This window comes from Rhincodon typus, unplaced genomic scaffold, assembly GCF_021869965.1.
Source record: "Rhincodon typus isolate 14 unplaced genomic scaffold, sRhiTyp1.1 hic_rhity00003209, whole genome shotgun sequence".
In the NCBI taxonomy this organism is placed as follows: Eukaryota; Metazoa; Chordata; class Chondrichthyes; order Orectolobiformes; family Rhincodontidae; genus Rhincodon; species Rhincodon typus.
In genome coordinates this window covers 973-6,975 of record NW_025968847.1, presented here as the reverse complement: position 1 = coordinate 6,975, position 6,003 = coordinate 973, and the positions used below count along the sequence as shown (strand labels likewise).

The following is a 6,003-nucleotide window of genomic DNA, read 5'->3' as shown; positions in this document are numbered from 1 at the left end:
GGAAGGATGTTCTGCTTCAATTGTACAGGGAACAGAGACCAAATCTCGAATACCACGAGCAGGTTTTGGTCTTCCGTACAATTATTCGGAGTTTCAGAGAAAGTTCACGCGATTGAAATCTGGAATAAGTGGGTTGTCTAAGGAGGATAGGTTGGGCAAGCAAAAAGAAAAGAATTAGGCTAGAACTGCTGATTAAAACAGCAAAGTCATATGATGTGAGCCAGGATACAGGGTGTGGTGAGGTAGAATCTGTATAGGTTGAGCTTAGAAACACCAACAGACAGAATATGATATTAGTGTTGTTTATAGACCCCAAATTGCAGTAATATTGGGGAAGGCAGTAGAATGGGATTTACAAGGAATAAAGTTATGGGTGACTTCAACCTACATATAAATTTGAGCAAGTCATATCAGTAGCGATATAGTAGAGGAGGAATGCTTAGCGTTTATATGGTACAATTTTGTGAATCAATACATTGAAGCAGCAGATTTGTATTGGGTAACGAGAAAAGAATAATTGTCAATCAAGTTGAGCATGGGGCCTTAAGGAAGAGTGACCATAATCGGATCGGATTCTTTACTAAGATGGAGAGTGATATTGTTGTTTCTGAGACTAGGGTCCTGTAATTAATGGAAAGAAGATATAATGGTATGAGGCGTGAGCTAGTTGTGATAAATTGTGTATCCACTTTTAAATAGATGATGGGAGATGGTTAATGGCAAACATTGTAAGAGGGCTTGGACAAGATATGAAAATTATTCATCTCAATCTCTGGCATAAGAACAAAATGGGAAACATGGTCAAACCATAGCAGAGAAAGGGAAATGAACAGATATTAAATTTAAGGAAACAGCATACAAATTAGGCAAATAAAACAACAGACCTAAAGGTTGGGAACAGTTAAGATTTCAGCAAAGGGATTTAATAACAGGAGAAAATAAAATGAGTATGGTTGCAGGGACCATTCAAACCAATAGCACTTTTTTTTTTTTTTTTTATTCATTCACAGGATATGGGCATTGCTGGCTCGGCCAGAATTTATTGCCCAGAGGGCTGTCCAGAGTCAACTGCATTGCTGTGGGCCTGGAGTAACGTACAGGCCAGACCAGGTAAGAATGACAATATCTTTCTCTGAAAGATATTAATGAGCCAGATAGGTTTTTCCTGGCGGTCAACAACTGTTTCCTGATCATCATTCAACTCGTAATTCAAGATTGATAGTAAAAGCTTAGTCAAGAAGAAAATAGGGTCTCCTCATAATCTGAAACAGGTAAATTATAATCGGACACAGTGATGGTAGGCCAATAAAATGTGTCTCAGGTTTGCAAAAAGAATAACACAAATAATGTCCCAAAATTAAGGGGATCACAGGGTCTTAATGGGAATGTGGAATTGAAAGAAATTAGTTTTAGTAGGAAAATGATATTGGGAAATCCAATGGGATTACAGGCAGATAAATCCCCAGAGACAGAACCTTCATCTCTGAGCAGCTGAGGAAGTGGCCCGAGAAATAGCAGATGCGCTAGTGGTTATCCTCAAATTTTACAGACTCTCAGAATTCCTGTGAATTGGAGGGTAGCTAACGTAACTCCAGTATTCAAGAAGGGGAGTCAGAAAACAGGGAATGAAGGTGGGGAAAAATATTAGGGTCCACTGTAAAAGATGGAATAACAGAGTACTTGGAAGATAATGACAAGATCAGACAGTCAACAGAGCCTTTTTCTGTGCCGTAGATCTCTGAGACTCTGTTGGGTATGAATTCTCTCCAAGCTACTAACCATTCATTGGAACTATATCGCTATTCCTTCAGTGTTGCTGGGTCAAAATCCTGAAATCCCTTCCTAACAGCATTGTAGGTCCACCTACAGCTCATGGACGACAGTGGTTCACAAAGCAGATCACTACCACCTCCTCAGTGGCAACTAGGTTCAGCCAGCAATGCACACAGGAATTTAAAAAAAGTTATCAAGGTAAAGTGGGAATGTGGAATTGAAACCTAAATAGATCTGCTTTGACCTTTTTGAGGCTCGAGGGGCAGAATGGACTGCTGTGGTTCCTATTTCATATGTTCTCTTCTCCTTCTTTCAAAATGCATCATCTCAGCAGGAATAGTGTATTCCCTTGGATTTAGAAGGATGAAGATTGATTTGATTAAAATTTTCCAGATGTTAATTGAAGCTGGTCGGGGGAGGGTATAGAATGGAACTAATTCACTGGATGGGTGCAGTTGGAGCTCAAACACCCTCCTCGCCTCCAGTAATCAGACAAGTCTCGAGTTTCTTTGTTCTCCAGTTTATTTGAACATAGGAATGAGGAACAAGAGTAGGCCACGCGGCGCTTCAAGCCTGCTGTGCAACTCAGTAAGATCATGGCTGATCTGATTTCAACCTCAGCTCTGTGTGCCCGCATATCCCTGAACATCTTTCATCATCTTAGTCATCAAGAATCTGTCTGCTGCTGCCTTAGAAAAATGTTTAAAGATTCTGCATTCACTGCCTTCTGCTGAAAGGAATTACAAAGATTCTCAACCCTCTGAGAGAAAGGAAATGTTCCTCACTATTTCAAATGGACACACCCCTTACCTTTAAACAATGACCCTCTTGTTCTAGATTCTCTCAAAAGAGGGACCATATTTCAAACATCCACCTGGTCAGGTCCCCTCAGGATCTCTTATGTTTCAGTCGAGTCTCCTCTTTCCTTTCTAAATTCTAGCCTTTCCTCATAAGGCAATCCACTCATTCCATGTATTAGTCAATTAAATCTTCCCTGAAATGCTTCCAACATATTAACAACTTTCTATAAGTACAGTGACCAGAACTGAACCCAGTACTCCAGATGCAAGTCTCTCGAGTACAAAGGGGGACTGCATGTGTCTAAAGGTGGTCCATGAATTCCCACTTGCTTACAGTAATGCATTTTCAGAAGCTCATTTATCATTTATCTAATTGCAGACTGACAAAGGTTATGGTCAGTTTGTACAGTTTGTATTGTTACACAGACAGCATTGTTGTGGTATTACTCAAACCTCGCACTCTCTCCTGGCTCTGCACAAATAATGACTGGCTCTGTCGCCAGTTCCCACAGCCTGATTTTTGTCCTGTTTTTTTTTTTTCAACTTCTGTCCTTTCAAGGAGATTAATGATCCAGGTGGGGTTTTATGACAATCCAGCAGCATTCATTCCACTTTTGGTTTTAAATTTATTTTCCAGGGAATTGGAAAGGGGGAATTCACAGACAGGCAGCTCAAGTCAAACATTGGATCAAGAGCTGCCAGTAACACTCGGTCCTCAGGAGCTTTGAACATGGAAGGTAAAAGCAACGTTCACAGTGAAGAGAAACCATACACGTGGTCTGTGTGGACAAGCCTTCAGTCAATTGTCTGGCCTGTCGATACGTAAATGCAGTCAAAACAGGGTGACAACAATGACATCAAGCAGCACTTGCTTTGTAATGTCATGGTCATGGATCTCAGTTTGAGTTCAGCAAGAGCCACTCAGCTCCTGGTCTCCTTACAATCTTGGTGCAAACATGGACCAAACAGCTGAATTCCAAATGTGAGGGACTATCCGCTATCTTAAGGCTCCATTTGACACGGCATTGTATTAAGGAATCATAACAAAGCTAAAGTCAATGGGAACGAGAGGATGTTATTCTTCCTTAGATAGCCGGTTTTTGAAAAGATTGCATCTTCAGACCTCGGTAGATCAAAACAAGGTGAATTTAATCAAACTTGTACCACAGACATGTGGAAGAGGTCTCAAAGTCTAGCTTGGAGACACTCAACTTTTTACAGCTCAATACAGCATATTAAGACACCTTCATGTCAGAATGGTTGCACGTAACATTGGTATTAAATAAATTGTATGTCAGTTACTTACTACAAAGACAGGATGCTGTTCAGTTTCTGACAAAGTTCTGAGTCCTCTAATTTCAACAGGACTTCCACTTCCACATTATCTTCCGAGATTCTCTAACCCCACCATCAGCTCACAGCATGCCGGCCTTTCCGAGTGAGTAATACTTAGGTGACTATCTTAAGCTATACAGATAGTTATTGTGGCTCAGGTAGTTTAACTGCATGTCCATAACAGTGAACCGCCAACAGTTACTTAAGGTTCAGAAACTATGTCCTTATATGGTTGTATTTGACTCTTACCTTATGCTGTACTGGTTGGACAAGTTTAATTTTCTACTTGTTCTGTGTTTTAGTGTTCTGCTCCTTTTTTTTTCCTTTTTTTATGTTTCCATTATACATTCTCTTATCCTCCTTACCCTACTTCACCCTGGTTTGGTAATACTGAATAAAGAAGAGGCTTATGATTGTAGGAAGGCAATCGTCTCAGCTGCAGGAGTTCCTCAGGATCAGGTTCTGGTCCCAACCACCTTCAGCTGTTTCATCAATGACCTTCCCTGTGTCATAAGGTCAGAAGTGGGAATGTTTGCTGATGATTGCACAATACTTTAGCACCATTTGTGGCTCCTTGGATACTGAAGCAGTAGATATCTAAATGCAGTATGCCTGGACAACATTGAAGTTAGCCTGCTATGTGACAAAGAACATTTGCACCAACAAATAATGACGAAATCCAAGAAATGAGAATCTAACCACAGCCAAGTGACATTCACTGGGTATATCTTCATGGAATTCCCCATTATCATCATCCTGGGTGCTAATATTGATGAGAAACGGAATTGGAGCTGCCATCTGAATAATGTGCCTACCAAATAGGTCCAAGTGAAGAGATTCTATGGTGATTACTTCAACTCATGACTCCCCAAAGCATGTGCATCAGCAGGAATGTAATAGAACACTCTCCAACTGCTCAGATGGATGCAGCTCCAACAACGCTCGAGAAACCTGACACTATCCAGGTCAATGCAGACCACCTCCTGGTGACCCATTCGGTACCTTCAGCATTTACTCCCTCTGCCACTGAGGGACAGTGGCAGCAGTGTGCACCATCTACAAGATGCCCTGCAGTTACTCACCCACTCTTCTTTGACAGCACCTACCAAGCCTGCAAGCTGTACCACTTGGAAAGACAAGACGAGAAGATGCATCAAAACACTACCATCTGCAAGTTCCTCTCTGAGGTGCATACCAAACTGATTTAGAGCAGTATCAGCGATGCTATCATTGTATGGTGCAGCAGATGTGGGCCAAAAAGCCTATGCCTGCTCTCCATCTTCTGTCATGAGTTTTTTTTTTCAGAAAGTTGATTAATGCAGTGACCATCAATCCAAGCTGACCCTGTCCGTTCCTGCCATAAGCGGTCAGTTTGATGAAATTCTCAAGGTGTTCGGGGGGCACTGCAGTACTGGTGAAGCTGGGGAAGTCACTACTGGGCGGTGGGGACAGCCTGCTTGGAGGAAGCGTGGACATTAATTGTGGAATCAGTGGGAAAGTCAACATATTTGTGACAGAGGGAGACAAAGGACGTGGGTTGTTGTGGAAGTACAAGTCGTCATTGTTCACTGCCATCATGGTTTTGATGTGGGGAGAGTGCAGTATATGGCGAAGCTTTAGGGCTGGGACTCCGGGTTGGGTAATGTTGTGAGGTAAAGTTTGTAAATGAAAGAGCTGCGTGGGAAAGTGCAGAAGCTCACAGACTCGACAAGGAAGAGACTTGTGCAAGGAAGAAAGGAATACTGAGTAAAAGATGTAATGTTGCAAATTTATAAGGCTTTAGTTAGGCTTGTGTTCAGTATTGTGTTCAATTCTGGTCACCACATTACGGGAAAGATATGGAGGTTTCGGAGAGGGTGCAGAAGAGGTTTACAAGGATGCTGGTTGGATTACAGGGTATGAGCTATAAGGAGACATTAGGAAAACTCGGGTTGTTTTCTCTGGAGCAGTGGAGGCCGAGGAAGACTTCATAGAAGTCTACAAAATTATGAGATGCATAGCTGGAATTGACAGTCAGAACCTTTTTCCCAGAGTGGAAATGTCTAATACTAAGGGGCATGCATTTAATGTGAGAGGGGGGCAAGTTCAAATGAGA

At 41.8% G+C, this 6,003-nt stretch overlaps 1 long non-coding RNA gene across 2 annotated transcripts in view; it reads left to right on the top strand.

The window, feature by feature from the left end:
• Positions 1 to 3,885, top strand: part of LOC125481707 — a 13,658-nt gene extending 9,773 nt beyond the window's left edge. For both annotated transcript variants that reach the window (XR_007261439.1, XR_007261440.1), the window contains exon 4: positions 3,211 to 3,885. This is a non-coding gene — a long non-coding RNA (uncharacterized LOC125481707). The remainder of the gene's footprint in view (positions 1 to 3,210) is intronic.
• Positions 3,886 to 6,003: the final 2,118 nt, after the last annotated feature.